The following is a 26,640-nucleotide window of genomic DNA, read 5'->3' on the forward strand; positions in this document are numbered from 1 at the left end:
TCTATCTATCTATCTATCTATCTATCTATCTATCTATCTATCTATCTATCTATCTATCTATCTATCTATCTATCTCTATCTATCTATCTATCTATCTATCTATCTATCTATCTATCTATCTATCTATCTATCTATCTATCTATCTATCTATCTATCTATCTATTATCTATCTATCTATCTATCTATCTATCTATCTATCTATCTATCTATCTATCTATCTATCTATCTATCTATCTATCATCTATCTATCTATCTATCTATCTATCTATCTCTATCTATCTATCTATCTATCTATCTATCTATCTATCTATCTATCTATCTATCTATCTATCTATCTATCTACTATCTATCTATCTATCTATCTATCTATCTTCTATCTATCTATCTAGGTATCGATTTGGGCATTACGGTATCCCTTGGTATCCGTTCGTTTCTCGTACCGCGGTACCATTAATAGTATCATTTTGTACCGCGCTTTCATTGGTTGATCAACACGCGTTGCCAACCTTGACAACTGCCCCATACCAACATAACTTCTGTGAGCTTCACTGAATAAAATATTATAATTATTGACAGAATCCAAATTTAGGGCAGTGGACTGTGAATGATAGCTGTTATTAATATCTACAAATAAATCTTTGAATTCTGTGCATAAAAATACTGATAGCTTGAAGTGTGGTAAGTACACCAATAAAAGACCAAATGAGTCAACAAGATAAGATTTAATAATAATAAAATAATAATAGGCAGATGGCCACATACAAAAACAATTGTAAGTAGATTGAGTCGAAAAATCTTGGGATAATTACAACATGTGATAAAAAACGTTAGAGAAATACAAAATTTAAATGAAATTAGGTCAATGACATTAATGACCATTGAAGCCTGACAATAATCGGAACGGTAATATTAATGATACCTGAATTGCGAATATAAATTGAGTGCTATAATGAAAAGTTATTGCTGCAAATTTCAAACTTAATGATTTTCAAAAGGAATAATAATAAATGACAATAAGCTGTAGATAGTGCTCAACAAATAGAATACATTAAAATATAGGTGGCATAGGCCTTCAGTAAATTAAATGTCAAGTTAGACATCAATTGACAAAAGGAATAATAATAAATGACAATAAGCTGTAGATAGTGCTCAACAAATAGAATACATTAAAATATAGGCGGCATAGGCCTTCAGTAAATTAAATGTCAAGTTAGAGATCAATTGAACAATTAATAGGCGTCGGTGGCCTCAGTGAATTGAATGTCAAGATAGACATCAATAGAACAATTAATAGGCGTCAGTGGCCTCAGTGAATTGAATGTCAAGATAGACATCAATAGATCAAAACATTTACAAACGTTTGGTGAAAAAGTAACAAATATCTAGAAAGTAAGATGCCTAAAGACAAAATAAATTCCAAAAAATCGAATAGTACAAATATTAAAATTGAAACGACAAATAACACGACGAAAAGTATAGAAAACCAACTTGAATCTAGCAGTGCTGTAGAACCGTGACTGTGACGTCACCGGACAGCGCAGACGGAAAATGACGACATGATGTCTACGTAGTAACGGAACGAGTAACAAGTGGAACCGTTCCAATAAATGCTTTGTCAGATTTTACAATTATTGATATGTAAACTGTGTTCATAGCTCAGAATCTTTAATTCTAATACTTTTCAATATTTCAAATCTCCATCAACATTAATAATACTGCTAACAACTTTTGATAATATTGTGATAATACAAACATAACTTCTGCGATCTTAATAATTATTGTGATTTCTGCAATTGAGGTTATGTTATGATGTTTGTTGTGGTATTTGGTTTTAATATGTTATATAAAAAGATATTGTGATGAATCTTTCAAATAGATCTCATGAGAAGAGAGAAAATTGTGATTACCTTTTGAAATGAAAGAATTTGCTAAAGGAATAGTTAGCGACCGAGCGATAAAGCTTACTTATCAGTAACTGTATATTAGATAAGAGTACCGTTCTGTACCGAATATTTTCTAGAAAAATTATTCAATAAAATTATAATTATTCTGCAAATAAAGCACGAATTATTTGTGAATTGCTCACTGATTTTGAGGTTACACTTTGTTTACTATCGATCAGATGTTTTTAAAACAGTTCGAACGCAGCTGACTGATTCAAAGTATTGTCAAATGTCATGCTGGCTTCACGCAAGATATAATACCATTTCTAAAAATTATAAAACTATCAATAAAGGACCAAGAATTTCAAATAAAAAAATAAAATGTATGTATTATCGTTGAAATTATTTATTACTTAAGAAATTATATTATATGTCAGGTCTTATTGTAACTAACTAGGTCATAGCATGAACAGCATATTATTGATAAAACGGCAGAAATTAATTATAACAGTCTCAAACATAATAAAATTTGTATAAGAATATTAATTTATTAATGATTCATTCAACTGAACCACATGGTAATTAAATCTCTTTGGCAAGCCTAAGCCAATCATAGTGCATAGAATAGCACCAAAAAGGTGATCGTTTGAAAGCAACACATGTTAATCTACTATCAGACAACAAACCCGCCTTATCATATACGCTAGCACATGTACATTGTATGAGAGGAACTATGTCTAGAAGATTAAGCAGTTTTAAGAACTACATAAATTGAATTATTATTGTAATTAAAGGAATTATATTCTACTGCCTGCCACTGACGTCACGTCTATGTCACAATCGTTCTACCAATAGCAAATTTTTCATGCAAATTATTACATCGAGATTCTCAGAAGAAAGGTCTAGCCAAGAAGCTTAGAGAAAAAGACAGCACTTCCCTTTTGAAATCCTCACCGTTCAGATCTCTTTATAGTTACCAAGACCTATTTGTAAAATTTTCGTTCGATTTTATATGTTTTATTTGTGAGCCAATATTTTAGGCTATTCTATTTGTTATTCGTAAATCTATGTTCATCGATCGATAAATTTAAAAGTTTAAAGTTAAATCATCCCTTAATTAATTTGGTGAAGGAGATATTTAAATTAAAATTCCCCACGTGCTGAAACCGAAGCCTGGATTGCTGCCGATCAAACAATTTTTGATCTAAAGAAGAAAACCACGACCGCCAAGGAAATTCACGTGAGTTATAAGTTAAAAGGGGCCCCAATCTACGCTTCGAAAATATTTCAGTGCAGAAACATAAATTTTTCTTCGTTAAATTATTGGCCACGCCGACAAGCGCTTTAGCATTTAAGAGCCTAGAATTTATCCATATAGCATTTCTAAGAATTCGTAGTTTGATTAGCTATCCTCCGCTGCCAGAACCACGACCCTGAGCAAACTTTTTTAAAAAAATATTTTATAATTTATTTTCACTATTTTTTCAAAACTGTTCAATTTTATCAAGTGTAAAATTCTGTTGAATCACGCATGATATCATGCAAGTACAAGAAATTTGCTAATCATTTTGTTAATGTTAAACCACTTTCAATCTATAAATTATATTCTGAATCTGCACTGTGAGATCATATATTTTATTATAAATATATTCCAGTTTTGTTAATTCGTTTTCTGAGTTCGATTATTTCTTAAGCCTGTCAATTATTGTGTCTGATACGTTCTATATAATCAAGAACCGATCGAATACGATCATTGAAATAATTGAATTAAGCTGGATATTGGAACAGGTCTAAGTGGATGTAGCGAGTGGGGTCAGATCGAGATATTTATTCTTTGTCCTTACCTGCTCATATATCAGCTTTTATCTGTTACCAACCTCGACTTAGGAGCGAATACATCAATTGTACAGCAGATGCAGCCAGAGATCATATAAATTCCTACAATAGAGCTTAAAACCCGACAAGACTCTGTTCTCGAAGTATATTCTGAACGATATTTGGTCCAAATACCGTATTTTAATCCTTCAGAACTTATTAGAGACGCAGTCCCGTAAATTATCTACATCGGATTTTTGCTCGACCTGTATGATTTTGTATGCTCATTCTTCACAGGTAATAATTTTAAGGTATCCGTATTCAGTGTTTAGCGGTCGCTACACTGCTTATAAAAATTTCATCATTATACAATCTGTCATTAGAAGATCAAGGGTGAGCGAGCGTTTAGGCCTCCCGCGATTCCGACAATTGTATTGAATCTTGTAGTGAGTCAATCTGTCTGGTGTACACTCAGCGTCCACACACGCCATTGCAAAATTTATAGCCTCTACACCATTGATTCAGTACAAGATTCACTCTACATGTGTGAAGCCGTTAAAAAACGCACCACATGATTTGCCGGTCCAACGTGAGGCATTTAGATACAACACTACATGATTTGGCAAATCTCTCTACATATGTGAGGCGAGTAAAATACCGCTCCACATGATTTGGCGCCCAACTGTGATAGGCATTGATGAGGTGGATAATCGACTACGAAGATTATTTAGTTGCTCAGTATACTATAGCGCTGACAATGGGAAAAGTTTTTGAAAAAATTTATGGTTGTGAATTTCTTCAAATTTAATATTAACTGTTCACTGTTATATAAAATAACCAGTCGTACCATACCCAATTTTTGAACAGAAAAGGAATTTATCGATTGATGAATTTTTAGAGAAAAAATCGAACTCAGAATTTCATTATTGTGTTATTCGAGAATTGGTCATACTATAAGTCATAGGTATAAGAAATACCATAAGAAAAGTCATATTATTTTATGAACATTAGGTCTATATTAAAACAATTTATAAAAATTTTATGGAAAAGAGGATTGAAGTTATTTACATTTTTTAAAGTTTTTAAAGCATAAAGAGGGAAGCCAAATTAAATCACGGATATATTGCGGAATAATTCAAACAGAACACTGCTGCTTTTATATAAAATTTTGCAAAGAATACTAGCCCTATATATAGAATTGCGGCAAGAAATTATAGAGTAAAATATTTATAATAATAATAATAATAAATTATAAGAGACGTACCTTCGTTATCGCATAATTATCCACTGTATATCCTTTATGTTGTTATCATTTTATGTTAACGATATTGCTACTTTGATTCACTTCATCACTGAACATATTATTGAAGCACACTTTTGTATTCCTTCACTTCAACGAATTTTTTACACTATTTCAACTTGTGGTCATTCATTTGTAATCTTGCACATAACCCCACATATTTGCGATCGTTTCACTGCACTCGCATCATTGTATCATCCAATAAATTATGGAAGAACCACACCGCATCCTGGAGGCCACATCAGCGATTTCAGAGACGAAAGATGTCGTGCGGGAGAAACACCCATGCATCGCCATTCCAGAGGTCCAGACACCCGCATCTCATGTCATAGAACCATTGCAGCCAACCGAAGACTACATACCCGCCCCTTCCGTGTTACAGATGAGTCTCATCCTGGAAGCATTGAACAATATAAATAAGAACTACGATCAAATGAATGAAACACTAAACAATATAAATAAGAACTATGATCAAAGGAATGAAACACTGAACAATATAAATAAGAACTACAACCAAATAAAGGAAGTCAAACAAGCAAGCGGACGTGATACATGTATGGAAGACCAACCTACCGAAAATGTCAAGGCTGAAGTCGCGCCGCACCCTGCAGAGCACCCGAGAGGGACCAGACAACATCGCCCGCCAAGCTGAGGACGTCATCCAGGGCATAGAGGGGCAGCCCGTACCACCGCGCGCCGGACACCAGGAGTCCAAGGACGTTGCCCACCACGTTGAAGAGCAGCCCGGACCGCCGACCGCACGTATCTCCCATCCACCGAGGACAGCACCTGAAACATGTGAAACCAATACTCATGAAGATCATCCACAAAACAATAGAAGTAAAATAGAAACACACAGCAAACTAGAATCACAACCAAAACCGGAAACCTATGAATCAAAACAACAAACAAGAAGGATTACAATACGACAAAGAAGAAAACCAACTAATAGAGTTCATTTACACCGCCGTCATATAAGGCTGAAATCCCACATCAAACTTCCTACCAGCATGCAAGGAAAAAGGAAGACCATATCAGGAAGAATCTATTCACACCGCAGTCATGTCAGGTTGAAATCAAACAGACTGTACACTAGCATGCAGAAAAGGAAAATATTATTTAGAAGAACCCACAGACACCACCGGCATGTCAGGTTTAAAAAGATCAAACTGCATGTTACCGGCCGACAAAGAGGAAACGAGTTTTTGAAAGAATTGATTTACACCACAGGCATGTTCGTTTTAAGCCAAGTTTAGTAAAACGGACAGTCACAAATCGGAATTGGACCTTGAATGACACCAAATCAAATTTAGATGGGGGCTTAAGAAAGAAATAATGTTTTAATTAACTGAAAACTACATTTGTGGAATACACCAATTATCAAACACTTCATAATCACGGCCTACACATCGAATCATATCTTAGCAGACTGGAATCTTTCTACTGCAGCCTAATCAACATAACCTAAACTTCGCCGCATCTCAGCTAATGAGGAAAATATTATAAATCCACATCAAATGAAGAAATTATTATCAACTTTAAGTCAAGAAAATAAAACTGAAAACAACTTTAAGAATTTACCAACCTGATCAAGCCATCCACCTCGTGTCAGAGTCATCACCGAAACAATCGCCTGGTATCATCTGCACAACTGAAAAATAGAAACAAGAATTATATTATCAACAGAAAATATTTGTAAATTAGAAATCAGATGAAGTTAGTAGTGAATAGGAGGAAAGAAAATAAACAAAGTTTATTTGAAAAATGTGTAAATCTAACCTCGAAATACAGAATTGATAGAAAAATCTATTCAGAGCCAAAGCCTGTTCGATAATTTTCTTCGTCACACCAACCAATGTGTGCGAAATCATAGAGTCAATGTATAGGAATCAAAGCAATATCGTTATTAATTATTGTAACCTATTATTTAATGTGAAATTATAAGTAAAAAACGCAACCAAAAAAAAAAAAATATATATATATATTTATGTTAAATTGCACGAAATGTGCATGTTCTATGTCATATAATGTATCTCTAAAAAGCCAAAAAGAAAATGAAATTCTTACCTTCAAAGGTGAAATTTATTATTGTTGCATCAAAGATCATGAATTGTAATTCAAATTGATGAATATAATCTTGAAAGCATAATATTTATAACCAGCATTGATAAAAATCAAGAAAACCATTTCAAGTATAACCCTGCTTGTACACAATGTACTAAGCGTGAAAAAGGAATTGCTCGAGTCAAACGGTAGACAATTGTCAAGTCACCGAAGTTAAATCACCTCTCACCCAATTTATGAAAGCCAACTAAAGAGTCGAACCTGTAATAACCATGAAAAATGATGAAAATCTATATTTGTTGCCAATACTGTTCGAATCCTAAGAGGATAATATGTTGAATTTTGTATATTTGTTATAGTTATGGGTCTGCTCATAAGCCACCCGTGAATGGAAGTTGTGGAGTTGTTTTAATGAAGGATCGAAAGAGACCTCATTAATTATTGTATTTTGATTGTATCCAATGAAAGGAACAATCAATTATTTATTTTCTCGTAGCCAAAAGTGCACGATATATTGTTTTTAGTGTTAAGTGTGGAGTTTTCGTAAAAGTAAGGAGATGAAATGGTGTATTCATCACAATATCGGATTTTTCAAATAGTCATTGTTTCAACTCGTCTCCCAATTACCTATTTAAAATATCCTGGGGGCTTTTGTGTGATGAATCTTTCAAATAGATCTCATGAGAAGAGAGAAAATTGTGATTACCTTTTGAAATGAAAGAATTTGCTAAAGGAATAGTTAGCAACCGAGCGATAAAGCTTACTTATCAGTAACTGTATATTAGATAAGAGTACCGTTCTGTACCGAATATTTTCTAGAAAAATTATTCAATAAAATTATAATTATTCTGCAAATAAAGAACGAATTATTTGTGAATTGCTCACTGATTTTGAGGTTACACTTTGTTTACTATCGATCAGATGTTTTTAAAACAGTTCGAACGCAGCTGACTGATTCAAAGTATTGTCAAATGTCATGCTGGCTTCACACAAGATATAATACCATTTCTAAAAATTATAAAACTATCAATAAAGGACCAAGAATTTCAAATAAAAAAATAAAATGTATGTATTATCGTTGAAATTATTTATTACTTAAGAAATTATATTATATGTCAGGTCTTATTGTAACTAACTAGGTCATAGCATGAACAGCATATTATTGATAAAACGGCAGAAATTAATTATAACAGTCTCAAACATAATAAAATTTGTATAAGAATATTAATTTATTAATGATTCATTCAACTGAACCACATGGTAATTAAATCTCTTTGGCAAGCCTAAGCCAATCATAGTGCATAGAAATAGCACCAAAAAGGTGATCGTTTGAAAGCAACACATGTTAATCTACTATCAGACAACAAACCCGCCTTATCATATACGCTAGCACATGTACATTGTATGAGAGGAACTATGTCTAGAAGATTAAGCAGTTTTAAGAACTACATAAATTGAATTATTATTGTAATTAAAGGAATTATATTCTACTGCCTGCCACTGACGTCACGTCTATGTCACAATCGTTCTACCAATAGCAAATTTTTCATGCAAATTATTACATCGAGATTCTCAGAAGAAAGGTCTAGCCAAGAAGCTTAGAGAAAAAGACAGCACTTCCCTTTTGAAATCCTCACCGTTCAGATCTCTTTATAGTTACCAAGACCTATTTGTAAAATTTTCGTTCGATTTTATATGTTTTATTTGTGAGCCAATATTTTAGGCTATTCTATTTGTTATTCGTAAATCTATGTTCATCGATCGATAAATTTAAAAGTTTAAAGTTAAATCATCCCTTAATTAATTTGGTGAAGGAGATATTTAAATTAAAATTCCCCACGTGCTGAAACCGAAGCCTGGATTGCTGCCGATCAAACGATTTTTGATCTAAAGAAGAAAACCACGACCGCCAAGGAAATTCACGTGAGTTATAAGTTAAAAGGGGCCCCAATCTATGCTTCGAAAATATTTCAGTGCAGAAACATAAATTTTTCTTCGTTAAATTATTGGCCACGCCGACAAGCGCTTTAGCATTTAAGAGCCTAGAATTTATCCATATAGCATTTCTAAGAATTCGTAGTTTGATTAGCTATCCTCCGCTGCCAGAACCACGACCCCGAGCAAACTTTTTTAAAAATATTTTATAATTTATTTTCACTATTTTTTCAAAACGGTTCAATTTTATCAAGTGTAAAATTCTGTTGAATCACGCATGATATCATGCAAGTACAAGAAATTTGCTAATCATTTTGTTAATGTTAAACCACTTTCAATCTATAAATTATATTCTGAATCTGCACTGTGAGATCATATATTTTATTATAATATATTCCAGTTTTGTTAATTCGTTTTCTGAGTTCGATTATTTCTTAAGCCTGTCAATTATTGTGTCTGATACGTTCTATATAATCAAGAACCGATCGAATACAATCATTGAAATAATTGAATTAAGCTGGATATTGGAACAGGTCTAAGTGGATGTAGCGAGTGGGGTCAGATCGATATATTTATTCTTTGTCCTTACCTGCTCATATATCAGCTTTTATCTGTTACCAACCTCGACTTAGGAGCGAATACATCAATTGTACAGCAGATGCAGCCAGAGATCATATAAATTCCTACAATAGAGCTTAAAACCCGACAAGACTCTGTTCTCGAAGTATATTCTGAACGATATTTGGTCCAAATACCGTATTTTAATCCTTCAGAACTTATTAGAGACGCAGTCCCGTAAATTATCTACATCGGGATTTTTGCTCGACCTGTATGATTTTGTATGCTCATTCTTCACAGGTAATAATTTTAAGGTATCCGTATTCAGTGTTTAGCGGTCGCTACACTGCTTATAAAAATTTCATCATTATACAATCTGTCATTAGAAGAATCAAGGGTGAGCGAGCGTTTAGGCCTCCCGCGATTCCGACAATTGTATTGAATCTTGTAGTGAGTCAATCTGTCTGGTGTACACTCAGCGTCCACACACGCCATTGCAAAATTTATAGCCTCTACACCATTGATTCAGTACAAGATTCACTCTACATGTGTGAAGCCGTTAAAAAACGCACCACATGATTTGCCGGTCCAACGTGAGGCATTTAGATACAACACTACATGATTTGGCAAATCTCTCTACATATGTGAGGCGAGTAAAATACCGCTCCACAATATTAATCAACGGTGAGCTTCAGAAAAATAAATGCCTCCTCCTGAGAAAAGTAAGTAGGCCTACATTCAAATTATTATTTAATTAAGGCGCGTTTACACCGGAGTTTGAAACACGAGTTGCAAACAGAAGTTGCAAACATCTCTAAAAACGCGCATTTTTAGACGAAACATTTCGCTGTTGCAAACAGTTTTTCAGTGTTTGCAACAGAAATTTTTGTTTCCACCTGAAGTCGGTAAAGATCAAAGGGAGTTGCAAACTTTTGTTTGCAACACTAGTTTCGGTCACTATGTGCCGTTGAAACACGAAACAGAAACATTTCCCCGCCATCCCCTACGCTGCCACCTCCACTCTCACTCACGTGATCACTTGAACCACCTTGTCTCTCCCAACAAACCTATCTGAAGCAGATTAGTTCCTAATGGTTGTATTACAAAGTTAGGGGAACGATGTTTGCGCATGCGCACTAGCACAAATGGAGTTTTTACGAAAACGACAAATATTTTAATTCTGCATTTTTTAAGACTCAGCTTAATGCTATCGTGAGGTTAGGTTAGGTTAGACTATGTAAACCACTTTTACCTGGTAAATAAACCACTTTTACCGGCCTGCCACTTACTACTTAAATGCGCCAACTTGGTCACCTAACTTTATAATACAAGCATTGTAGCATCTAGTATAAGAGCAGCACACACTTCTGGTACAAATAAAGCGAAATACCAGTAGTAGATTTATTGCTTAAAATTATAAAAATATATTTGCCATAAAATACCCTAGGACCTTTTAGGGGCGAGAGCGGGGGGTTCTTAAACAGGTTCTGAGTGTTAACAACAATATTTTATATTATATTATTTAAAAATGGCTGTCAAAATAACAAATATAGGCTATGTATAGTCTACTTATAACGTCTTACCTTTATGTTATCCTTCAGAAGATCTATTAAAGCCTCGCACACCTCAGGTACAAACAAAGATATGGTTGATTTTGATATCTTGAACAGGTAACTCAAGCTTGTGTATGAATCTCCGGTAGCTAAAAAACGCAAGGTTACGGCTAGTTTTTCCGTTACAGAAATAGCCTTTCGGTAATTCGTATCCATTTTCGAAATTTTGTGACCAATCATTAAAGTTATATATTCAAAATCCTCACTGGTCATTCTTACAAAGTTTTTAAAACTTCCGTCCGTTCTCAGTTCACCTGATAGAGGGTCGACATCATCTCTATTTAAATCGTCCAACAGGTCGTTTCCACTGTACGTAGCTCTGGAATTCAGAGACGGCCTCACCCAGTATCGTCTCGGCCTACGTTGCTTTGACAACACGACACACGCCGCCGCGGCTAAAATGACATCCTTTTGACACTTGACATCCTCGGAAGGACTGATCCCAGGAACCAGAACATAGGCGAGTCATAATCAAGGTTGAAAACATTTTCATGAAACATGGAAATAAAACCATGAAATAAAAGTTGCAAACTTTTATTTGAAACTACTGTTTGCAACTGCTGTTTGCAATAAAAGTTTGCAACTTTTTGTTTGAAACTTCGGTGTAAACGCGGCTTAAATGATCGTCTATCACTAGTTTCAAACTTTCAATTGAACTTGTCCTGATGAGAAAATAAATAATCCACAAATCTAGGAGAAACATGCTTGATTATTCCGTACCATTTGAATTATTCTCAATTAATTATTGTATGATTATGAAGTATAGTGACTATTTTATATATAACATAATGAAATTTTATTACATTCTTCTCTCATAACTTGTATTTTGACCTAGGCTAGGTACCGTACCTTAGTAGGCTGCTATTATTTGTTAGTTCAACCAGAGACAAGTAGAACACTGATAACCGTATTCATGTAGAATCAGTAGAATACGGTACGGAATTTGTTTAGTATTTCCGGTTCAAGTTTCAAAACTTTATATTTTTAACAATTTGTTAATATTTCATTCCAGGTACAAGAAGCAACGGCTGAAATAGTTACCCACATTGAAAGAATCTACAAAAGAAGAATTACCAAATTGAATGAAAGAATAGATACAACAGAGATAAAAATTAAGGCTAACACATCATTGGTAAGTGTACTGTATTGCTCGAGTTCTCTGTTTTATTTCTATTTTTCCTAAAGGTGATGCCCACTAAAGGTCTTGAGCAATGATAAGGAAGAAGTGGGTTAATGGACCTACAGCTTTAGGTGGGTTCCAAACGATGGGAAGCAATTTTAATGCTCATAATTCATATTTTGCAGAGTAGGCCTCAAGTGGTTAGGCTACCCTCACATTGAAAGTACAGCAATCTAATGGTTGTTTTCACATCAGTCAACATTATCGGCCAGATATTACTTGATAAAAATTGCATTAAACAGATGGTCAGCACTGACTATCGGATGGTGTGAAAGCGCTCTGTTATGTTAGATGCTATTTTTCTCATGTTGGGCTGTTGATTTTCGGTTTTAAATCAGGTCTGAACTCTCCGTATTCCAGCATCATTAGAATTTGTAATTTTATAATAATGAATAATAAATATTTCTACAGTTGTCATCCTATCTTCAACTGTTGATTGAATATTAGTTAATAATTAATGTTGTAAAAGTGTACTGTTGTAAGTTTGGAGTTATAATGCCAAATAATGCATCCCAATCTTTGAAAGGTTTATTTTATTTCCCGGTTCATGAGCAAAAATAGTAATGTTTATAAATAAGCAATTTGATGCTGAAAAACCTGTGAGAAAAAGGAAATTCGTTGTGTTTGAATTACTTAGTAAAATTCGCTATACGTAGTATAATCATTATTGAGGTATAAAAATCTTTCTTTTTTTGTTTCAGAGAGCCAAGCGTAATTTTTTTAGTAAAACCGAATCTTGTTCCTCTATATTTATGATGATGTTGATTGTGATGATGATAATGATGAAGACGACAACAACGACAAAGATTATGAAAATGACATTCATTTTAATTCAGATTCTAATATGGATATGGAGAAAACAGCTTCACCGGTATGAATTGAATTTATTCAATATTTTTTATTGAATTTTCCTTAGCATGGTAGGAATATCTAATAAAACTGCTATCTAGGTTGCAAAATTAGAATTATTTATAAACAAGAATTATTTTGAGGAAGACAAGATGGCATGAATTTTTTCTACTCTTTGTGCACTTGAATATTATAAAATAGGCAAAATCTGTTAAGCTTTCTATTTTTCATGCGGTTTCATATGTAATTAAGGATTATTTTTTAAGGTTGCGTTTGTCTATTATAGACTTATTCTACAACTCTCTCTTCAAAATTAAATTTTTCTACAAGTTCTGTAAAAAATTATTCTTTATTTATCGTACATTTAACATAGTAACTCTGCTTCAAACCATAGGAACTTGCTTTTCAGGACCAAGTTTCGCGTATTTCGTCACATATCATGAAAATTACTGTAGCTACAGGTCTGGAAACGGTTTTATTCAATTTCTCAGTTAATTTTACATAAATTACGCTGGAAGGGTGTCACATATCATGAAAATTACTGTAACTACAGGTCTGGAAACGGTTTTATTCAATTTCTCAGTTCATTTCACATAAATTACGCTAAATTGTAAATCTTAATTAGTAGCCAACAAATATCTGTAGGGCTTCGTTTCAGCAGTGGCACAAAAATGCAGACGAAATCTTTCACTCTGTATAACTTGTTAACTAAGCATTTTCGGACCTACGTTAATTAGAACAATTTTTCTTCTTTTGATGTGAGGAATCACACCCTGACTTATGAGCACCTTTTTTCAGAACACTCTTTATATACTACTTAGATACATGTATGCTTTCAAAGTATTAGAGATGTTTAACAGTAATAGTGGCAATTTCTGCTGTCAGTCATATTCCTCATTTTGTAGATTAGTCAGAAAGTGACTATTCAATCATCTTCCAGAAGAGATTGAGGCATTATTATAGGTTGTTCAATGATTTCTCGAGAGTCTATCCCAAATAGTTCTATCCTTAAGTTATTCCAAGTCTTATTATTTATATTTCCTCTATATTTTGTCAAAAGAATGTCTGTTATTCTTTAGAATTAGAATTTTTGAAGACTGAACATTTACTTTCACCTACTTGACATATAATTTTTCAAAATTAGATTACATACTTATTCATTGGGCTATTAAAAATAATAGTTTCTCAGGTGTTCAGCAACTCCTCCATGTAAACAGGGAAACTTCCCTTGCATGGGACTGGTTCTTGTCAGTTAAATTCTTTCTGTATGCTTGAATTGTTATTAATTATTAAATGTATGTATTGTTTTCTAGCAATGAAGAGTTTTAGATTTGATTTAATAATGAAATATATCAATATAGCAATAATAGTGATCATCAATTGTCTATTGCTTTTATTGGTAGGGAGGTACTTACAGGTATTCCACCTCTCCCTCTCTGTAAGAGCCATGTTATTGTTACAGATTTCTGAACTAGAAACCAATTTGCTGATTCTATTTTATTTGTTTTTTAATGTTTCAGGTACCTAACTGCTCAATCAGTTGAAAAAACGGAAGATATGTGGACTCTGCTACAAATCTGTACCTTTTGAACAAACACAGTGACTGGCCTACGTTAGGTGTTTTAATGTAAAATGGACAATAAGCCCCGACGTTAAGCAGCTCTTTGACTAAAATCAAAGATGATGAAAAAGATTGCCTTATGAACATTACCTAGTTTCGAGTAGTATTTTTTTTTTATTTGGTTATTTCAATTTTTACATGTAAACTTTTATTGAATGTATTCGATAAAAGGCGATTTCCATGTGAACGATAATGATTGCCAAAATCAAGGATGATGAAGATTTTTGACTCATGAACATGACCTAGTTTCAAGTGTTTTTTCAAAATTGCTTTTTTAATATTTTCATGAGAACTTGTAATAAATGTATGCCAAATCAACTGTCTCTTCTTCTTATTATTATTATTATTGTTTGTAGCCTTCCTAATAGTAGTAGTATTGCGTGTGGGGTGGGGCTTGGTAGAATTCCATAACCAAAGACCAAGACAGGCGACAAATAGCCTAAGACAATTGAGATTACTCTCCATACAATATGGTTCTGCAGCCCAAGACAGGCAGAGGCAGACAACTATCAGTAGACTTGTGCTTCACAGTATGCTATGAGAAAAGTAGTAAAGTTGATCCTACATTCTTTTGTTATGAGTTCACTATTCCAAAATAAATAAGCGGCAAATAATTAAATTAACAATATGATTAAGTACACTGAATTATAATAAAATGAAGTATTTATAGAATAGCATTTAGTACCTTCTTTGAAATTAATATAAAATAATAGATTAAAAACACAAAAATTAAAATACACTATTATTTTATATTTATATTATTATATATATTTTATTATCTATATATATAAAAATGTTATGTTGGTTTGTGTGTAATGCAAAAACTCCAAAAGTACTGGACCGATTGAGTTGAAATTTAACTGCCAGTCCAACTCCATCAATTTTTCCATTCTGGCCAGAGTAATTCTATTGGTTGATCCTTCTCAAGGAGTGATTAGATTGATATAAATACAATTTTTTTCAATAAAATAATGTTTTTCATGAAAATATTTGTGTGATCATATGTGATGCACATGGCCGATTTGGAAAAAAATCTTGATTTTTCCTTGCTAGGCCATGTGCATTATATATGATTACACTCAAATAAACTGGAATTTCATCATTTCACCACTACTGAATAAATAAGTTGCATTATTGGGAAATAAACTGAGAACTCCATGATAAGAATGCTTATTATTTCATTTAATTATTACCTACAGAAACACATGATAACAAAATAGCCTAGTTGCACTTCATAAATTGATTATTTCAAATGTGGAATATTATCATTACAATATCGATATAATTATGCAATTTTTACAGTTCATGATATGGCCTATCTATTATAATAATTGTGATTTATGAATAGTAAAGAAACATGACATGCACATGTATGCGGCAACACAGCTACTACATTTCAGTGCCACTTGTTTACTATTTTTGATAGCATGTTGTCGACCAAACTTTTTTGTTAGGTTATTGTAGCATATATTGCAACGACCTCTCTTGGTTTCTATCAGTTTATGATTAGGCCTACTGGCAGGCTGCACTACTTGAAGAGAGGAATCATTTATTCCAAGCAAGCTTTGAGCTACAAACTCCCTAAATGCAATAATGCCTATTCTTTTGCCTGAAATCTTTTGGTACAGGAAATGTGCATTTACCATTGCTGTGTTGCATAGCAGCTCAATTGCCACCTTCCTGTACCATTTTATGCCTTTCCTTATGGGACTAGAATAGCTTTTGATTTGATCTGACAAATCAATAAAAGTTTTTGCTGCATTATAATCAATTATTACATTTGGTTTCATGACAGGGCCTCTCTTCGTTTGAACCTCGACCAGTTCTGGAACATGTTTCGTTGTGAGAAATAAAACATCCCTCTTATCATGCCACTTTCCTACAATTATTTTGTTGTTGCTTTGCAAAGCACACATCTCCCCTTTTTTCAGTTTTTTCCCTATAACAGTTGATGGGTTGTGCTTTCTCCTAGAACGCAAAGTGCCTACAAGGTGAGTCTTTTTCTCTAGTAACCTACAAGCTAAATCTACACTTGTGTAGAAATTGTCTGTGAATAAGGTTCTATGAGTGTCAAGCAGTGGAGTCATAAGCTCCATCACTGTGTTTGCAGTTACATCCCTAGCTGACATTTCTTTTCCTGCATAAACCTTCAAATTCCAAGTGTACCCCCCAGCTGCACACACTTTATATAATTTGACACCATATTTGAATCTTTTCCCTGGCACATATTGTCTAAAATGCAAGCGTCCACGAAAAGGGACCATGGTCTCATCTATACAGACATCTGCTGATGGGGTATATGCTTTTTGAAAATTTCCATTCAACCTATCAACTAATTTTCTTATTTTATACAACTTATCATTCTCATCTCTGTCATCATTATTGCAGAAATGTAGCAAACTTAGAATTAGCTCAAACTTATTTCTAGACATAACTTGTGAAATTTTATTAGAATACAAAACATTTTTAGACCAGTAATTGGAAATTTCTGGTTTCCTATCCAGTCCCATCCAAATAATTAGTCCAAGAAACTTTTTCAAATCACACACATCAATATCGTTCCATAATGTAAGTCTGGCTGAAGGGCCTAATGTTTCAGTTGTAATACCATGAACTATTTCCTGGTCTGCTTTCCTGTTCGTTTCTTCAACAATAAAATTTAGCAGATCATCATCAATTAGCTGAAGAAAAATGTTAGCTGGATCAACTTCGGGATTGCATGAGTCTAGGAATTCATTGGTTACCCCACAAATATCATCAAATATGAATTCAGTCAGATTTCCTTCCACATCAGACCACATTATGTTGAAATCAGGACCACGAACACCATCATTATTATCTATCACATCTGGGATTGGAGCATTTTGGTCATTTATGTTACTTACATTTCTGTCACTTTCATCAGACGAAGAAATGGATTCATTCAAACGCCTTCGTTTTGAAGTACACTGCGTTTTTTCGAAAATACTGTCACTTGAGTCACTGTCAGAGTTATTGTATGTTGGATCACAATCACTATCATCAAATTGTTCTAAATACTCATCATCAGATGAAGAAGCAGCAAGAAATTCTTCAACCTCTTTTTGATTCATTTCAAAATATATTTATTAGCCTCAATAAACTATGAACAAAACATAATAGCACTCAATAGGTCTAACACAAACGTTTTAGCATCTTCAACCACATCAAATGAACTACACATCAGAAATTTCAGGTTAGAAATACTGTATATTTCAAGAGTCTTGTTTACAGAAATCACAGGTCTGCCAACTGAACCAAGAGTAGAATTATTTTGCTACAGGCCAGTACTGAACGTCACAACTGTAAATAGCACCCAGCTGTGCTTCTCTGTGATGCACAAGGCAGAGAACTGAACCATTGCATGTGATCAAATATGATGCACATGGCTGGATTGGAAAGTTGCTTGTCCTCATATATGATACACATGGCAGTCAATGTGTTATCATGATATAAAATCCGCATCAAGGATGGTTTTTATCTACTTTTTACAATTTTCAGGGGCGCTACGCTCGCCCGAAAATTTTTAACTTTTTTGTTTATGGATTTTTCCGATTTTTGACTTCACATTCGGGGTCAGCTCGCGAAAATAAGTCGATTAAAAAAAAAAAAATTGACCGGGCTCGCAGGGTGGCCCGGGGGGAGGGGGTGAAACTTTGGCCATTTTTGGCCAGATTTGAGCTGAGCGCTGCTGCAATCAAAGTGCAAAATCTGACCGCTAGATAGCGCGCATGTTTCAAAACGCAGCTTCAACAGGTTCGTGAGATATAGAGTACCGGTAAACTACACTCTTGATTACCGTATGTTTTCCGGTACAATTATTGGATTTCAATTACTTTCGCAATTCAGAACAAAGAAAGCATACCGATGCTTTTTTTTCACATGGACAACTGTATGTTGCGTGTTCCCGAGTCGGCAAACCAGATAGTCTTTATATTTACGCAGACAGTGGAAAAACAAAAAATATTGTATATAAACAAGTATTGCAAAATTAAAATTTTATATGAAATGTATTCTTTGTTTTTTCTCATTTCTCAACCATTCGCAAACAGAGAGTGAGAATAGGGAAAAATCTGAGTGCAGAAGAAGGCCTTCCTGTAAAATTCGGCGTGCCACAAGGAACAGTTCTTGGTCCGATACTGTACCTCATCTTTGCCAATGAGTTGTGCTCACTCGACATTGGTGGCAAGATTATTGTCTTTGCCGACGACACAGCTGTGATATTTCAAGGCAACAACTGGAACGAGACTTTCATAACCGCTGAATTAGGCATGGAAAAAATTACACTTTGGCTCCACAGTAATATCCTGACTCTCAATTCATCAAAATAAATTTCTAGCATTTTCACTGACGGACTCCAAAAAACCTGTACGAAATACAATCAAGTTACATCACTGCAAAATAAATCGCATAGACTGCAATTGTCCATCAGTAGAACGAACAGATAATATAAAATATTTAGGAGTTATAATAGACGACTTACTTTGGTGGGACAAACACATCATACAGCAAACAACAAAACTCAGGAAACTGGTTTACAGTTTCATTCAACTCCGACAGATACTCACACTGGATACGTTAAAAATTGTATATCACGCATTGGTAGAGTCAATAGCAAGATATGGAATCCTGGCATGGGGAGCTACGTATTTCTGCCATATCAATCCTGTTTTTAAAGTCCAGAAACTCATCCTCAGAATAATGGGACAGAAACATACACTCTACACTATTGATTATATAAGAGGTAACACAGGTATTATCCAATATTAACTCACATAATAATTCACTCATCTATATAAAAGCGAAATGGGACTCACTCACTCGCAGAACTAAAAATCTACTGGACCAAAAACGTTCAAATTTGGTAGGTATGTTCAGTTGGCCCTTTAGAGGCGCACTAAGAAATCTTTTGGCGATATTTTAACTCTAAGGGTGGTTTTTAAGGGTTTAAAGTTCTTTTAGCATGTATATTCTTCTTATTCCAATATCTTAAAATTATAATTGAAATGTCCATACCATATGTTAATATAGAACTATAATCTAGAGAGAGTAGGTACCTCTTTGAAACAGTTGTTCTGGTAACTAAATTAAAAATTTTGTCAGGTTGGCATCAAGTTGCCAAAAGTTATAAGTCTTTCAAAAGTTATAAGTGTTTAAAGTTTTGATCCTTGACGTATTCTTATGGGTGTCCCCCCACCCGGAAATAATGGAATTGAGTGTATTTAACGGGTGATTCTCATAGAAAATAACCCTCTTCTGATGATTTCAGCCGAAATATGTTATTTTTTTGGTAGGAAGGCCTTGAAAAGGTATTATAATGAAAAATTTGTATTTTTACAGAATGATTTGTTTTCTATTTTTGGGTGTCCCCCCCCTCCCACCACAACTAAATTTGAAAATTCCCAAGTAATCCTGTTCAGAATTAATTGCTCTTTCACATGATGTGTGATTTTTCATCATTACTAGTGAAATATCCAAGTTGTATAGGGTGAAAGTGGTGAGTTTGCATAATTTTGAAAAACCCTTAAAAAATACCCCTTTTTTGAAAATTCGTAGCTCCGGAACCAAAAACGGTAGAGTCCTGCAAGACCACTCCTCGATTTATTGAAAATTCTATTTTCTTCAATTTTGTCGAGAATGATTTTTCTTGAGAAACTCAAGGTTTTCGAGATGGAATGAGAAATTCGAAATTTTTGGGGGTGAAGCCGCCATCTGGCGTGTCAGCAAATTTCGGATTCGAATTCAGCGCCCCAAAATACATATAGAACCGTCGAGAAAAATTCTTTCGGGGCTGTTTCCTGAGAAACGACCATTTGACTGGACTATGTTATTCAATAATTGTGCAGGCCAGACCGAACTCGCTACCTCGGCGGTAGTAGGCTACCACCAGCAGACGTTTCAAAAGTTCGCCTGGCACGGCCAACTGAAACTACCGCCGAGGTACTCCCTCTGCGGGAGCGAGCTCGGTGTGACCTGCTCAATTTAATAACATGGAAGGCAAGTTTTTTCAACTTCGCTACCGCCGCGGGAGCGAGTTTGGTGTGGCCTGGGCCACAGGATTTATACTGGGTAATACTGTTTTCTTTATGGTAGTTCAACTCGACATATTAAGTTTTTTTTGAGAGGTATTCCTCTAAACATTGGAGAACTCTTCCAGTTACATTGAGATTTCTCAGTTTCTGTTTCAGTATATTCCAATGAAAATTGTCAAAAGCTGTTTGGAGGTCGATGAAAATACCAGTCACTATTTTTTTCTTCCCATTATTTGTTTACGTTATTGCATAGCTCCGAGACCGGTGTCGATGTGCTGCATCCCTTTCTGAATCCATGTTGGTGCCTTGTTATCAACCCCGGAAACAACCCCGAAAGAATTTTTCTCTACGGTTCTATAATGTATTTTGGGGCGCTTAATTCGAATCTGAAATCTGCTGACCCGCCAAATGGCGACTTCACCCCTAAAACCCAGAAATGTTCGGACTTTTTTAATTTTTTCCATTTAGGGCCGGTTTCCGAGCTGGGGGATTTAGCTAAGTTTAGGGCCGTAGAGAGCGGTAGCGTGCCACCCGACTAGACCCGTAACGGGCCCCGACATATTTATACAATAATTGACATATAGTACTTGATCACTACAACGAAACCCCAGATTGCCTACACACGAGTACAATGTTTTACAACGTTACTTATGATACACAAATATTCTCTCTTTTCATTAGGATAACAGAATTACATAACATAATTTGATAATAATTCAAGTATGTGTCTATTTATTACACACACATATTCATGTTTCATGTAGTAAAAATATGGCAAAAAACTATGTTGAAGGATTAGAAACACAGAAAAATACTAGTGAGACAGAATGCCAATTTCATTCTTTGAAACAGATACCATATATTTTCAAATTGACTTTCCTTGCTTTACAACTAGCAAAATTTCAATGATTTTGCTAAAGTCCAACTATCGGGCTAGTTTACTTTCTAAGGTCAGCTGTGGTGGTCAGCTTTCTAAGATCAGCTGTCAGCACCCCTAGACTTGAAAGGCGATCTTGAGCCATGGTGGATCGTTGAACATTTCTCACACGTGCCAGCAAGCTGAATGACCTTTCAGCCTCAGCAACAGTTACTGGCAAAGTGCAGAAAATCTTCAAAGCAATCATTACACTGGGAAAAAGGCTGGAAATCTTCTGTTGAACGTGGACATTTAATAATTCTAAGGTTTCAGCTTTTTACTAAAGTTTGCTGGCTGGATGCATTTGAGATGTCCCATCTCTGAAATAAGCTCTTCTTCAACAACATCATTTTTACTTTCCTTGCCATAAAACCATAGGTAAGGAAATTATTGTTTTCAAAAAAATTAGGGTACCCCAAATTAATTTCTATAGGTTTCAAGGTCCCCTGAGTCCAAAAAAGTGTTTTTTGGGTATTGGTCTGTATGTGTGTGTGTGTGTGTGTATATATGATTGTATGTGTGTCTGTGTACACGATATCTCATCTCCCAATTAACGGAATGACTTGATATATGGAACTTAAGGTCCTTACAATATAAGGATCCAACTCGAACAATTTCGATCAAATGCTATTCAAGATGGTGACTAAAATGGCGAAAATGTTATAAAAAACATGGGTTTTCGCGATTTTCTCGAAAACGGCTCCAACGATTTTGATCAAATTTATACTTAAAATAGTCATTCGTAAGCTCTATCAACTACCACAAGTCCCATATCTGTAAAAATTTCAGGAGCTCCGCCCCATCTATGCAAAGTTTTATTTTTGATTCCCAATTATCAGGCTTTAGACACAATTTAAACAAAAAATCTTCAGTGGAAAAGATTGATCATGAAAGTCTCTACAATTAATGTTCAGTAAAATTTTCACCTAAAATTGAAAATAAGCTCGAAATTCCAGAAAATGTGATTATTCAATTTCAAACTGTTGGCAACTGTTGATTCTATTAGTCATCCACTAAGAAGAGATAGCAGACCTCGTGTGTCTCCAGACTTATTGCCCTGTCACCAGCTGGCTCAGATCTTTGAATTGTAGACTTGAGATGTGCGTGAACACTAGCGTCAGGTGATCAATTTTCATAACGGCAAGGAAAGTTGAAATCGGGCCACACCAGATTTTTGTGCAGTGCAGTCCATGTTTTAATCTGGTTACATAGCTAATCTGTTTGGAGCTTCGGATACATCCACAGAAAACCGAACATTTTATTGATTTTCTTAACAGCTGTAAAACGAGAAGTCACACTTTCAACGATGGTGTCCATCAAAACATAGAAACATGAACCTTGAACCGGTCTTCTGGAGCTTCATTCGAACCAGCTGGCCATACTGGCCGCTCGGCCAGTATTGAATCAGTTGCTATCAAATAAGGAAAGTTTCAGTAAAAAATTATTATTTTAGTTAGGGTGCGTTTGTATTGCTGCTTTAGTCATTTTATCAATAGCTCTTTACTCCAACTTATTTGTAGTTTTTTTATTTCTCACACAGTTACAAACAAAAATATATTTTTTTATTGACGCCTGGCCCCCTGGGAGACTGGGCCCCCCGGATCCAGTCTTACCTGCCGTACCCTCTCTACGGGCCTGGCGCCTGGCTAAGTTCTAGACTTAAACAGCTGGAGTCAGAAAATTGGCTTTCCGAAACGGGGCGTAGTTGCAGTCCACGTTTAAATTAAAATTCGAAAAACTAGAAAATTGAAAATAAAATAAAGAGAAATAGTGTCAATTTTCAACTATCTTGAATTATTTAGGAATGTTTCATTTCATCAAGGAAAAGCGTTTCCAATATAGAAATGAGAAAATCAAGATTATATCATAAAAACTGCGAATTTACCCCGTTTCGGAAAGCTAATTTTCTGACTCCAGCTGTTCAAAGTCTAGAACTTAGCTAAATCCCGAGCTCGGAAACCGGCCTTTTATTTCGAAAACCTTTAGTTTTTCGAGAAAAAGCATTCTCTACAAAGATAATAAAATTTCCAATAAATTGATCGGTCGCGCAGGCGCTAGATTCAAATTCACCTCAAATCTGCTTAAAACGGTCCAAAACCGCAGATACTCATGTTCGTTTCAAGTTCATAAATAGAATATTTCTGTTACCTGATAAAATTTCATAACTTATTTTTGTTTCTCGCCTTGGTTGCTGACAGTAAGTTTATGCATTCTTCTCAACTCTTTCTTGATACAGTAGTTTGTTTGAAATCAAATTATTAAACAGTTCACTTAGCTCCCTTTACTGGCTTACTGCTTAGCTTCTGTTCACTATATTAGGGGTGAATCCTATTAAATGTCTGATACAATAAAATAATTATACAGAAAATAATTCAAAGAACACTCAATGGAATAAGAAAATTATCACTGGAAAGTGAAATAAATGTCCCTCATCTTATGATACAATTATTGTGATATTGCCTTCATCGTATCAGGTAACTAATTACTTCGCACATTTATTTCTTAATTCACACAGTCTTTCGTTGAATACATTCTACTCCTTGTAATTCCACAAATCATTAACATAGAGACAATATAGCCTATTTTATGCCATATTTTGTCTAGGTCTTTAACTCCGTTTTATGTGGTAATACTTGAAAACATTTATTTACATAGATTACTTTTATAGTTACGCAAAATACCGTACCTAAGATTCATGGAAAGCTAAAATTTATGTTCCCTCACGCAAGTTGTATAATAGTAATGTATCGTTTTATAGAGCTCTATAAATATCTATTGGGGTAAATATGGGTATTATTATTATTTATTTGTTGCGTCAAGCTGCTTAAGTTAGCAGAGCTTCTGCAGCATGCAACATGTCATTCTATATTCTATATGCTATTATGTATTCCTATTCTATTTTGAATTTCCTTGATCCCTACTATTATATTGCAATATTGCAGCAATCATCTATTGTGTAGGGACATCCTTCGATCAGTCTTTCGAGTCAGTCTCCGTGAGAGATTTTATGTCCACATTTTTCAAATATGTGGATAGTTTGTTGTCAAGTCGCATAACCGAATAATAAGTTCCTCTCTCATAATACGCTGTTCTGTGTCTAGGATAATATGGTATGTATTACTTTTGACGAGTTGGCCTATGATTTGCATTTTGGGCTCTGAATCAAATTATGGCTATTTTTGACCACAAACAAAACTGTTTCCAAATTATATATAGCTGGAACCGTTATCAGTCTCAGGTTCCCAAATATTGGTCTGCAAGAGTCACGACGAAAATGATTTAAAACTCCAAGATAACAAACTGCTTTTGCACCATAAAAATATCATGCATATCAGATCCACTGCCACCCCAGAAAAAACACTGTAGCGAATCAATGACAGAAAATAACCATGATATACCCTGAGAGTCGTTCTTTGACTGGACACATTACCTGCCAATCAAGACTCTAATGTGATGATTCTATCTTAGATTATTTTGCAACTCCACTCTAAGTAACTTGGCTGAGGGCATTGTCATATTTTCATCTCCTGAGCTCATTATTAGTTCATGAAGACCATGTGTATTAAGATACATGATGATGATGAGAGATGAGTTGACCTACAGTTTTTTATGTGTTCCGAACCACCGGAAAGCAAATTTGAAATACATAAATTATTTATTTTTATAGTGCTCCATCAATGATATTTAGAGGGGCCGGGAGTCACCCTTCCAACGGGATAGCAGGCGATGACTTATTCAAGCGATAGCATAGAATAAGAAATTAAGCATACCTCGGTACAGAATAAGCGTATGATTTCCCTATATGATTTCCCTGTATTGATTAATGTGTCATGTTCAGTAATACATTTTATCTTATCGCGTAACTGTTATTATGGAACAAACTATAATATTTTCCCGAGCATATATTTACAGTGTGAAGGAAGCGGTTGGTTTCAGGGTCACACTAATAAGATAATAGCGGTATCTTATTAGTGTGACCCTGAAACCAACCGCTTCCTTCACACTGTAAATATATGCTCGGGAAAATATTATAGTTTGTTCCATAATAACAGTTACGCTATAAAATAAAATGTATTACTGAACATGACACATTAATCAATACACTGTCGGCATAAACACTTGCCCTTCTTAAACTTCGTTTGAAGCACCTCAATACTTATTCATTTGCTTGAAAATCACCTTCTATCAAAGTAAGTTTTATTTTTAGTTTTTTCTTCATTATTCTTCTTCAGGAAACTGTTTTCACTAGAATTCAATTAAGTTAATAGAACCAAGATTTTCTACATGAAACATACTTTCCTCGTATTGAAAAATTATTTATTGCTCCATGTGTTTTGTTGTGATACTTATTGTTCACTGTAGACTTCCCAATCGTTAATGCATATGCAATTATCCAATCTTACAAATTACACGTAAAAAATAACTCTGGTTCAAGCTATCAAGTTATATACCGTGCAGTATTTGAATTGTGTCAATAAAGTTCTGTAATTGGATTAACTTTGATTCGCTCCTGATTAGTCTTGATAGCACATATGAAACTTTGGTAGAAAAATGTCACAATTGCACGTTTGAAAACTCACTCCCATTTACTTATTATAACTGTTGATGTTTGAAACACGAGTTATTTTTTTCACTTGATCGTTACTTATTTTTGTGTAGGCCTATTCATTTGTACTCATTCTATTATATTTCAAATTCTATATTTGTAATGTTATATGATAAATATCGAAGTAAGCTGACATGGCTCGTCCTCTTCAGAATAAATCGAACTGTTTCTCTCGAGTGGAATATATTTTTGAAATGTTTCAAATAAGTTATTCTGAAATATCATAGCAATTATAGGCACATCAGTATTA

General features: G+C 34.4%; 1 protein-coding gene and 1 long non-coding RNA gene across 6 annotated transcripts in view; both read left to right on the forward strand.

The window, feature by feature from the left end:
- Positions 1–10,226: 10,226 nt before the first annotated feature.
- On the forward strand, positions 10,227–15,136 carry LOC111056389. The gene is made up of 4 exons (XR_005573095.1): positions 10,227–10,277; positions 12,181–12,419; positions 13,050–13,219; positions 14,718–15,136. It is a non-coding gene; the product is annotated as an uncharacterized LOC111056389 (long non-coding RNA).
- A 10,644-nt stretch (positions 15,137–25,780) lies between these two features.
- LOC111053438 (leukocyte elastase inhibitor-like) overlaps positions 25,781–26,640 on the forward strand; it is a 98,906-nt gene continuing 98,046 nt past the window's right edge. The window contains exon 1 of one of the 5 annotated variants that reach the window (XM_039442169.1): positions 25,781–25,974. The gene's annotated coding sequence lies outside the window, so the exon portion shown is untranslated. The remainder of the gene's footprint in view (positions 25,975–26,640) is intronic. The other 4 variants (XM_039442151.1, XM_039442130.1, XM_039442145.1 and 1 more) reach the window with 4 other exon arrangements.

Source organism: Nilaparvata lugens, chromosome 1 (genome assembly GCF_014356525.2).
Source record: "Nilaparvata lugens isolate BPH chromosome 1, ASM1435652v1, whole genome shotgun sequence".
NCBI lineage: Eukaryota > Metazoa > Arthropoda > Insecta > Hemiptera > Delphacidae > Nilaparvata > Nilaparvata lugens.